At 47.3% G+C, this 11,962-nt stretch overlaps 1 pseudogene; it reads left to right on the forward strand.

Annotated features, from left to right (window-relative positions):
- Positions 1-2,268: 2,268 nt before the first annotated feature.
- LOC120371481 lies at positions 2,269-3,995 on the forward strand (annotated as a pseudogene).
- Positions 3,996-11,962: the final 7,967 nt, after the last annotated feature.

Here is an 11,962-nt window from a genome sequence, read left to right on the forward strand (position 1 = left end):
CCACCTCTCGGGGATTACCTGTGCTGAGGGGAGAACCCTTCCATCTGTGTAAGTAGTGTCTATATTGAAGTGCTATGGCAGCAATGCTGTAGCATTTTAAGTGTAAACAACCTTTCAAGCAGATCTTCCAGAAAAACATCCAGTCTAGATCTGCCAACATGGGGAATTGGAGAATCCAACACTTCCCTTCTCAGTGTGTCCCAATGGTTAATCACCCTCAGTGCTAAATATTTGGCCCTAATTTCAAGCTGGAATTTACCTGGCTTCAGCTTCCAGCCCTTTGGTCTCGCTCAGCCTTTCTCCAGTAGATTACAGATCCAATTAATACCCATGATTTTCTCCCCATGAAAGTCTCCGCTTGATCATCTTTTTGACAAGTTACTTTTTGATAATCTTTTTGATAAGCCTGCATCCGACGAAGTGGGTATTCACCCACGAAAGCTCATGCTCCAAAACGTCTGTTAGTCTATAAGGTGCCACAGGATTCTTTGCTGCTTTTACAGATCCAGACTAATAGGGCTCCCCCTCTGATACTTGATAAGTTAAGAGATCTATACCTTCAAGTCTAACAATCCACCATTTTCTCTATCCTCCAATCATTTTTGTGGCTCTTTTCTGCACCGTCTCCAAGTTTTCAACATCTTTTTTCAAATGTGGACCCCAGAACTGGATGCAGTTTGTTTCACCAATCCATGTGCAGAGGTAAAATCCTTCCCCTGCTCCAACTCACCAACTCAGTATTTTCCACTACTAAAGCAAATGCTTCTGAGAAATCAAGGTTTGTTGCATCAGCGTTGTTCGCTTGATCCACCAAATGTGTACCCTTGATCAACCAATGTGTACTCTCATAAAAGGATGAAATCAGGTTTATTTGACAAGACCTGTTTTGCATAAACCCTATTGGTGACTGGCATTACATACATTTCTTGACTTTTTTAAACAAATCCCATACTAGCTTTTCCATTTTTTTCTTAACCTTGTCAATTTTTAATTAAAAAATCCTTTTATATTTTAATATTTTACAATTAACACAGGAATTGACAGAAATCCTTTTGAGGATTTCTCTTGTTCTTAATATATTTAATAAATTCCTTTTTGTGATTCACAGCCCTGCAAACATGGAATTTTCCCTTATGTCTTAACGTTCCTTATCAATTTTCTTAACTTCTGATTTCTATTGCTGGCCAGATATTTTCCCTTTTTCGTCTTTCTTACATATTGCTTCCCTCCCTCTAATTGTTGCCTTCCCTTTACCACTAAACGGAGTTTTTACCCAACGTTGTTCACTTTGTTGACTCTGGAATTGTGAGTTTTCTGATATCTAATAAAACGTTATCAAAGAATTACCAATATTCATTCATTTTTTTGGTCTAAATGTTTCCTCCCAATCAGTTTTGCTAACAATTTTCCTCATCTTTAGGGAATTAGTCCTCTTGGAGCACTAAGTGTCTATCGATAGTACTGGTTGGGAACTGTCCATTTGACTGTAAATCAGTTTCATTTTTTAAATTTTCCTCTCCTATGTCATATGTCCTCATCTTTGTCCCTTGTATAAACTAAAGTGTCCCAGACTTTTCTATCCTTAATAGAGACTGGGTGACCAAACTGAGCACATTCCTGAACAAGTTAAGCTCCATCCCATATCTTAATGATCTGAACATTGTTTTGTTTTGTCCACTGCTGCGAATGAGCAGGTGTTTCTCCTGAGCTGCTATCAATGGCGTCCAGGTCTTTCCCCTGAGGTATGTTCTAGTTGGGATGTTTCTCCCAGCACATGTCATCCCAAAAGTTTGTTTCTTTCCCCTCTCTGATTTCGAGCAACTGGATGAATGGGGAACTCCCTTCAGTATGGACTCCCTTGCCTGGCTCTCATTGCTTTAAGGAACAATGATGGATAACCAGCATCCAAACTTGTGTTTCCTGCTGGTGCCTCTTAAGGTTCCCCCACCAAAAAGTGTAGGAATTATTAATTCAGGGAGCACAACAAAATATGGAATTGGATTTAGTAGGGTCATGGTTCATAGTTATTCTCTCTGAATAATGAAAATGTAATTTTTCAGTGTGTGAAGAGAGATCAATCTGCTTCTCCCATGAGAACAGCCTCCACTACTGCATGCAGTGTCTCATATTAACGTTGTCTCTCCATGCAGGCATTTCTACTGCGACTATCACCCGAGATCCTGGGAACACACAGGAAGTCAGGGGAGCATATGGTAAATGCAGAAGACACCCTTATGCCTCAGAGTTGGATACTTTCTCCCCTACACCATGTCAGATTCTAACACAACCGACTTCACCAACCCCTCCACCTTCATCCTGCAGGGCATTCCTGGCCTGGAGGCAGCCCATATCTGGATCTCCATCCCCTTCTGTGCTATGTACGCCATAGCCGTGTTGGGGAACTTCACCATCCTGTTCATTGTGAAGAGGGAGCCGAGCCTCCATGAGCCCATGTTCTATTTTCTCTGCATGCTGGCTGTCACTGACCTAGTCATGTCCACATCCACCGTACCCAAAATGCTGAGCATCTTCTGGTTCAATTCCAGGGAGATCAGTTTCAGTGCCTGCCTCACCCAGATGTACTTTGTTCACTCCCTCTCAGGGATGGAGTCTGGAATCCTTGTGGCCATGGCTTTTGATCGCTACGTGGCCATCTGACATCCCCTGAGACATTCCACCATCCTGACAAACTCTGTTGTGGCCAAGATAGGCCTGGCCGTGGTGCTGCGCAGTGGTTTGCTCGTATTGCCCTTGCCCATCCTGATAAGGCAGTGGCCATATTGGAGAACCAACATCATCCCCCACTTCTATTGTCGGCATATGGCTGTGGTGAAAGTGGCCTGCGCTGACTTCCGCGTCAATAGTTACTATGGACTGTTTGATCTTTTCTCTGAAATTGGAATGGACATGGTTTTTATCGCCGTGTCCTATACTCTGATCCTCCGGGCCATCTTCCGCCTCCCCGCAAAGGATGCCCGGGTCAAAACTTTTGGGACCTGCATCTCTCATCTTTGTGCCATTTCAGCTTTGTACATCCCAGATTTATTCTCCTCTCTCATGCTGTGGTTTGGTCACAATGTACCACTGTATGTCCTCATTCTCATTACCGGTGTGTACCACCTTGTCCCCCCTGTTCTGCACCCCATCATTTATGGGGTGAGGACCAAACAGATCCGGGGCAAGCTGCTCCAGCTCTTTACTCATAAAAAGATCTAAATGTTTCCTCCTTGTGCTCTGGCTCTCAGATTGAGCTCTGTGCAGAGCTGGCTGGTGCATGGTGCTGGGGCCTCTTCCCTGAATCACTTCCTGGACAGACAGAGAGACATTAAACCCTTCCCTGTCCTGACTGTGCTGTGTCAATGTGATGAACTGGGGAATCAGTCTGTGTACACTACACTGGGTGGCCACCTTTCTAATTGCTGGTAGATGGTTCCCTGAAATTGGAATCTTGCCCCATGTCTTCTGTTAAGCCTCGACCCTGCTGTGTGTCTTCTCCCCATGGCCCTGCCCCTGTCGCTTGTTCCTGTCTTCCTGTCCCTTGTCAGCTATGACCCAGTCATCTCTAAAACCAATGTGATGTCACATCTTATGGCAAGTCACGTAAGGGGCACTGGTTAATGTTGATTCGTAATTTGTTACCAACTCTGTGGAGAGAGAGAACCCGTCAGGACTCCTGGGATCTATCTGAGCTCTGGGAGGGGAGTGGGGTATAGTGTTTTACTGCAGGAGGCAGATACATCTTGGTCTAAATGAGGAGATCAGAATGGCCATTGTCAAGGTGTTACCCCCACTCTGAACTTTAGGGTACAGATGTGGGGACCTGCATGAGATAACCACTAAGTTTATTTACCAGCAAGCTGCCACCACCAAGTGTGTTCCAAATCTTAGGGGAGAGCCACTTGGAACTCTGCCTTCCCCCAAATTATTTCCTCAGTTTTTATCCCCCTTTTCCTGGCAGGAATGAGACGGATTCACCTCCCACCAATTCCTGGTGAGCCCAGATCCAAAAAAACCCTTGGATCTTAAAACGAGGAAAAATCAATCAGGTTCTGAACAGAGAACTTTTAATTAAAGAAAAAGGGTGAAAGGAATACCTCTGTGAGATTAGCATGCAAGCTACTCTCACAGACAACAGATTCAACCCACAGATGATGTCCTTCCGGGAAAAAACCTTAGTTACACAAAGACACCCAATTTGATTCCCTGTCTTATGCAAAACAAAGTCACAAAAGAAAATAACCATAATCTAATACATTCCTTCTCTAACCACTTACTATTTCGGAGAAATGTTAGATGGCTGATTCCTGGATCCTTTACTCTGGCACAAACTTTTCTGAACAGACAAAATCTGATTTCCCTCCTCCCTCTTTGAAAACAGCTTGTCCTGCCATTGGTTCCTCTGGTCAGGTGTCAGCTAGGCTAGGTGAACTTCTTAACCCTTTACAGGTAAAAGAGGCATTAACCCTGGACTGTCTGTTGATGACAGCCATACTGGGTAAAACCAATGATCCATGTAGCCCAGTAGCCTGTGTTCTGAGAGTGCCCAGTGTCAGGTGCTTCAGAGGGAATGAACAGAACATGCCAATCCTCATCTGATTCACATGGAGAAGCTCGGCCGAAGTGGCAGAAGCCCTGAGCCCAGGCCGCCTCAGCTTCATCTGGCAGGAGTTCAAGCCTCCAACCCCAGTAGGAGCTGTGGGGGGAGGAGAAGAGCCCAGGCTGCCTGGCTGCAGCGGAAGAAGAAGCCCTCAGTTCAGGCTGCCCCCAACCCTAGCCACAGCCACAGAGCAGAGGCAGGAGCTGTGGGGGGAAGGGAGGATGAAGCCCTACTCATTTTTGTCCGCTCCATCTTCCATGCTGCTGCCACCCAGGAGTTGTCTCATTTCCCCTGTCTTTGGGCAAACCTCAGGGGGGGTCTTTTTTGTCTCCCCTCTCTGACCCTTTAGGAGCTGCTCTCTTCCCTGCAGCTCCCTTTCCCTTTCTGGAGATAGAGATGGGTTGCGCGGCACCTCCGGTACAGACACTAAACTGGTGGTTTGCTCTCTCTTTCATAGATTCATAGATTCATAGACTCTAGGACTGGAAGAGACCTCGAGAGGCCACCGAATCCAGTCCCCTGCCCTCATGTCAGGACCAAATACTGTCTAGACCATCCCTGATAGACATTTATCTAACCTACTCTTAAATATCTCCAGAGATGGAGATTCCACAACCTCCCTAGGCAATTTATTCCAGTGTTTAGTTCCAGTTAGGAACTTTTTCCTAATGTCCAACCTAAACCTCCCTTGCTGCAGTTTAAGGCCATTGCTTCTTGCTCTATCCTTAGAGGCTAAGGTGAACCAGTTATCTCCCTTTTAGATACCTGAAAACTGCTATCTTTGCCCATCTCCATGGGCCACAGGGTCATAACAGGTCCTTGACACCATCCCCCACTGTGCTGCTGGATGTGCCTCATTGATTTCTGGTGGACACCTGTGATTTCACGGGTAAGGTGAAACCCCCTCTCCAGCATTGGGGAGACTTCAATCTCGTCTTCTGGGCCACGAGAGCTGTTTTGGAGGAGTGGAAGGGAACCAGGAGGCAGGACATCCTGGTCTACCAGTGGGCCCACAACTTCTGGCAAAAACCTTTCAGGTTAGTCAGCGATTGTTGCAAGGCTGGCTGGAGATCCTCCTGCCCATGAGGATCCTCCTCAGCCCGTTAAGGTGAAGCCAATCATCTTTTCAACACTGAACACCAATGGCTCTGGGGTGGTTCTCCACAGTCACCAGGTGCTGTCCTTTCTTTGTGATGTAGGGTACTCTGTAGTTTGTCTGATGGAAATCAACATGGATCCAGCTGCCGAGACTAGTTGGAGGGCAAAGTGGGGGGACGGGTTATATTTTAGACACTTCAGTGCTCATTCGGCTGGGGTGGCCACCCTGTTCTCCCCTTACTTGCAGCTTGAGATAATGGGAGTTGCCGAGGCCATCACCTGCTGCACCTACAGGCCTGTGTGGAGGGGCTGACATTGAATCTATGCAATGTCTTCCCCCGAATGCAGACCCAGAGTGGGTGTATTTCTGTCAATAGGCATCTGCCTTCCTTGGCACTTTGAATCCTTACTAGTGCCTGGGCCTGCAGTGGAAATTTTAATGCAGCCAGGCCGCCAAAGGCATCCTCAGAGAGATCATCAATCATCACTCCCTGGTGGATGTCTGACACGATCAACACATGGACAATTCCACCTTTCCCTATGTAGTGTGTGCCCTTGTTGCTGAGAAGGCTAACGGCATTTTGGGCTGTATAAGTAGGGGCATTGCCAGCAGATCGAGAGACGTGATAATTCCCCTCTACTCGACTTTGGTGGGGCCACATCTGGAGTACTGTGTCCAGTTTTGGGCCCCACACTACAAGAAGGATGTGGAAAAATTGGAAAGAGTCCAGCAGAGGGCAGCAAAAATGATTAGGGGGCTGGAGCACATGACTTATGAGGAGAGGCTGAGGGAACTGGATTATTTAGTCTTCAGAAAAAAAGAATGAGGGGGGATTTGATAACTTTCAACTACATGAAAGGGGGTTCCAAAGAGGATGGATCTAGACTGTTGTCAGTGGTAGCAGATGACAGAACAAGGAGCAATGGTCTCAAGTTGCAGTGGGGGAGGTTTAGGTTGGATATTAGGAAACACTATTTCACTAGGAGGGTGGCGAAGCACTGGAATGGGTTCCCTAGGGAGGTGGTGGAATCTCCTTCCTTAGAGGTTTTTAAGGTCAGGCTTGACAAAGCCCTGGCTGGGATGATTTAGTTGGGGTTGGTCCTGCTTTGAGCAGGGGGTTGGACTAGATACCTCCTGAGGTCCCTTCCAACCATGATATTCTAAGATTCTATGATTCTATGTCCAGGTGGAGGTTGTTTGGTTGTGCCAGTTCTGGTTGACCAAATGTATGTATTTTTTTCCCCATATTGCCTGGGCCCACTCCTCCAGCATTCGACAGGACTAGTTCTCAGTCCACCATTTAGTGACCATGATGCCACTTTCATTTTGGAGTTCACTTGGGGCTCTTCACCCTTCAGACCCCCCTACACGTACTCCAGGATGTGGGGGTCACCTTGCTCAGCTTTTCCTTGAGCGGGTCGTACAAGAGGGTGATCCCCACCCACCACTCACCCCAGTGCCTCTGGAATTTTTGATTGGGCTCCTGTCTCATGAGTCCCTCCAGCCACCTCACTTTCACAACCCGAGACAGCTGCACACCCCACAGCCAGTTCATTTCTGAATTCCACCAAGGGCACAACTTTACATGGTTATGCTCCACATGCTTCATTACCTCAGATGCTCTGATATCAAGTGGCGTGACCTAGTATCACCTTTGGATGGTGATGAACCCCTGTGGGCCAGAAAGTGCTCCACCCCAGGCCCACCCCAGGCCCAGGGGATATCGATTGGTGGCTCCTTCATGGACCATGAGCACAGGCATGTACCTGGCACTGTTCATCCCCATTCCAGATGCCTGCCCATTTTGTAGCATGACGCAGACCCTGGCGCATGCCTGTCTAGAACATGCAAGGTTGCAGCCCCTATTCCAACTACTCCATAACTTCAACAGGAGATTCTGGCTGCACTTTTCCCCAAACCTTTTCATATCTGCTCCCTGCTTTAGCTCAACAAATAGGATGTGGCCTGCAGGTCGCTTGTGTTACAGGTGAAATATAACTCTAATATAAATCTGTAAACTTATTAATAAAAGAAATAATCAAACCCATTAGAAAATAAGAAACATATAAGAAAAGATATATAGGCAAGCAAGCAGGCTAGCCTATAGAGTGCCACAGCTGCATGCTGCTAGATAGTAATGGCCAGGAACTTAGAAGTGACAGAGAGAGGGAGACATGTGTGTAGGGGTGAGTTAAAAAGGAAAGAGAGAGTTGGACCTAAATAGGCCAGGAGAAAGAGAGAAACAGTGAGAGAGAGAGAGAGAGAGAGAGAGAGAGAGAGAGAGAGAGAGATGGGATGAAACCCACTAGAATGGGACTCCCTGTCTCTGCCGGTCTGGGGAGCACTTTCCAAGGGAGACACAAACTCTCTCCCTGACCCCAAACAGGCACCGTGTGTTCCAGCAACATTTCCCTCAGGGAAGCCCGGCCGGATCAGTTCTGGAATGAGAGCACTTGGGGAAACACAGAAGGCAGAAGAGACACATTTGGGTGAAGAAAATATTGTGTGGCACCTCCCTGGCCAGGCCCACTCCCCATCCACATCTGTGTAGCAGCTCCAGGTTTGCTGTCACAGCCCCACTCAAGCTCGTGCAGCTGGACACTCCCCAGCCGAGCTGGTTTGGGATCCACAGACAAGACCCCTGTGATTTGGAGAACCAGCACTGTTAAGGCCCTGCCTCCGGCTCTGGGTTTCCAGGCCCACTCTCGCAGTGCAGCTTCCGTTCTAGTGCCTCCCTCTGGGAGCAGAAACCTGCCCGCCAACCACCAAGGCCCTGACACTAGCTTCTGCTCGGCTCCCCCAGACTCTCCAATTGTTTCAGCCCACCCTTCCCAGGGCTCCCCTTGGGCGCACGCTGGTTCCAGTTTCTCCTTTTTGGGTCATGTGATCGCTAAAGCAAACAGCCCCAGGGCTTCACCACCTTCCTAGTGAAAAAGTTTTTCCTAATATCCAACCTAAACCTCAACTTTCATCAGGGGAAGCTTGAGTCACAAGACTCTGGTCTCTAGTTACACCCTGGACTGCCCTGATAATGGATATTTCAACATTGGACTATAATCTCTAGACTAATTGTGAGAGAACTCGGTGGAACTCTGAAGCCAGCCGTCTCTACTATGAAACTGACTTAAATACTCTAACGATGTCTCTGTGTATAATTCACTTTTAACCAATCGTCTCTCTTTCTTCTGCCCCATTCTTTGCAGTTTGCCCTAACTGAGCATTGTCATAAACAGATAGTTAAGGGTTAATGTCTCTTTTTTTCCTGTCAAGGGTTAAGAAGCTCAGGTAACCTGGCTGACACCTGACCAGAGGACCAATAAGGGGACAAGATACTTTCAAATCTTGGTGGGGGGAAGTCTTTTGTTTTGTGCTCTTTTTTTTGGAGGTTGTTTGCTCTTGGGACTAAGAGGGACCAGACACCAATCCAGACTCTCCAAATCTTTCTGAATCAGTCTCTCATGTTTCAAACTTGTAAGTAACAGCCAGGCAAGGCGTGTTAGTCTTATTTTTGTTTTCTCAATTTGTAAATGTTCCTTTTTGCTGAGAGGATTTTACCTCTGTTTGCTGTAACTTTGAACCTAAGGCTAGAGGGGGTTCCTCTGGGCTATCTGAATCTGATTACCCTGTAAAGTATTTTCCATCCTGATTTTACAGAGATAATTTTTACCTTTCTTTCTTTAATTAAAAGCTTTCTTTTTAAGAACCTGATTGATTTTTTCCTTGTGTTAAGATCCAAGGGGTTGGATCGGTGTTCACCAGGAACTTGGTGAAAAAGCCTCTCAAGGCTGCCCAGGAAGGAGAAGGTTTTGGGGGGACAGAAAGTGATCCAAACACTGACATTTCTGGATGGTGGCAGTGTTACGAGATCTAAGCTAGTAATTAAGCTTAGAAGTGTCCATGCAGGTCCCCACATCTGTAACCTAAAGTTCAGAGTGGGGGAGGAACCTTGACAAGCATCCTCAGAATGTGGCCCCCTTGGAACCCCATTCACAGGTTGATAAAACAATTCCTCTACTTTAGACAGCCGAAGAGATACACAGATTCAGGTAAACACAACACAACATCTGCACACAATTTCCTTCCTCAGTGAACTTAAGAACGGTCATATTGTGTTAGACCAAAGGTCCATCTAGCCCAGTATCCTGTCTTCCAGCTGTGGCCAATGTAAGATGCTTCAGAGGGAATGAAAAGAACTGATAATTATCAAGCGATCCATTATCAATCAACCTTTCCCAGCTTCCAGCAAACAGAGGCTAGGGACATCATCCCTGCCCATCCTGGCTAATAGTCATTAATTGACCTATCCTACATGAATTCATCTAGTTCTTTTGAAAGCTGTAATTGTCTTGGCCTTCACACCATCCTCTGGCAAAAAGCCTCACTGGTTGACTGTGTGTTGTATGAAGAAATGTTTCTAATCATTTCTTTTAAATCACTACCAATTAATTTCATTGGGTGAACCGTGTGTGTGTGTGTGTGTGTGTGTTATGAGAAAGAGTAAATAATACTTCCTTTTTTACGTTCTCCACACCATTCATGATTTTATAGACCTTTCTCATATCACCCCTTAGTTGTCTCTTTCCCAAGTTGAAAAGACCCAGTCTTATTAATCTCTCCTCATATGGAAGCGGTTCCATACTCCTAATCATTCTTGTTGCCCTTTTCCTTAAATTCTTCAATTCCAATATACCTCTCTGGGATGGGATGTCCATATCTGAAGGCAATATTTTAGGTGTGGGCATAGCAGGGATTTATACAGCTGTTAGGGGACGTGGTTCAGACCTGGGTCTGGGTTTGCAGCAGGGCAGCGGGTCTGGCTCAAACCAGGCAGGGTACTGACATCCCAGGCTGCCAGGGCAGGAAAGCAGGAGCAGAGGTAGCCTTGGCACATCAGGTGGCAGCTCCCAGGGCGGTTCTGTGATTCAACCTGTCACAATCTGAACATCACAAAATAAATGAATAATGAACTAAAATTATTGGCTTCAATTTAGACCCCATCATTTTATATGTCTAGTTGGGATGATGTTTTCCAATGTGCATTACTTTGTCCACATCATCCTGGAGCATCTTTGGGATTTGTGGGAGCTCTCCAGGGCGTTCAGGGGCCTGGAACTACTGGCTTCTCCTCCAGCGGGAACTTGTCTCTGCTGCAGCCAGAGCCCTGCAACCAAAGAGTCTCCTCTGCTGCCCTGGTGCCTCTCTCCTGCCCCAGCTTCTTCTGGCTCATCCAGTCTCTGTGTTTTTGAAGGGCTGGAACAACACTTCCTCTCTCTGTTCCTGCTTCTGGGGAGGTTCCATTCCTTCCACGCCTGCCCCTGTGCAGAGAAGCTGGAGAAAACTGCTTTTATCTAGAATTCAGTTACTCCCTCCTTCTACTGGGCGAGCTCTCGCTGGGGCTGAGAGCCAATGACCAACCTATTCACAGAGAGATGTCTCTGCCTCAGCCTTCACCCCCTTCATACAAGGTGGGTGAGAGCAGAGTACAGGAGAAGCCCAAAGACATAGGGGATACAGACGGTTTCTATAACAAAGGGTGAGTTAATGGGGTTTCCACCCATCTAGGTTTTATCCGGACGCTCCGTTTTTTGGCTTCTGTGTCTGGGTGCCATGCAGGGTTCTCAGGTGCCTGGTTTTGAACTAGAAAGTGCAGCCTAGAAAGGGATCTGGCTGTGTCTGGTTCCTGCAGAGCAGGGGGGAGGCATTGGGTCATTAACCCACGCCTGCCCCTGCTCAGCCGGGGCCACATCATACCAACAGGCAGGGCCAATATTCCGGCTTCAGCAGCTCCAGCCAGTCCCAGAGAAGAGGGAGCCCAGCTGTGGCAGAGATGGAGGTGGAGAAGATCCAGCGAGTGATGGGGGCAGAGGTGTAGAGAAGCCAGGGACAAGGGCAGGGCAATGGTGGAAGAAATGGAGAAGGGGGCTGCTGGGTCTCAATGGACTAGGTGGGGAGTGGGAAGGGGCCTAGGGAAAATATGTGGGGCAGAGGTCAGGGTCTTAAGGGAATGTGGGGCAGAGGGTGAAGTCACGGGGTCCAGTTACCAGCAGTTAGAAAGGTGCAACCCAATGAGTTAATGAGTTGTACACAGACTGATTCTCCAGTTTCTCACACTGACACAGCACAGTAAGGTCAGGGAAGGTCTAATGTCTCTCTGGCTGCCCAGTGAATGACTCCGGGAAGGTGGCCCAGCACCGTGTTACCAGCCAGCTCTGCACGGAGCCTCGGTCTGAGAGCCAGAGCACCAGGAGAAAACTTTAGGGCCCTTT

The sequence above is a fragment of the Mauremys reevesii genome, linkage group 1, assembly GCF_016161935.1.
Source record: "Mauremys reevesii isolate NIE-2019 linkage group 1, ASM1616193v1, whole genome shotgun sequence".
NCBI lineage: Eukaryota > Metazoa > Chordata > Testudines > Geoemydidae > Mauremys > Mauremys reevesii.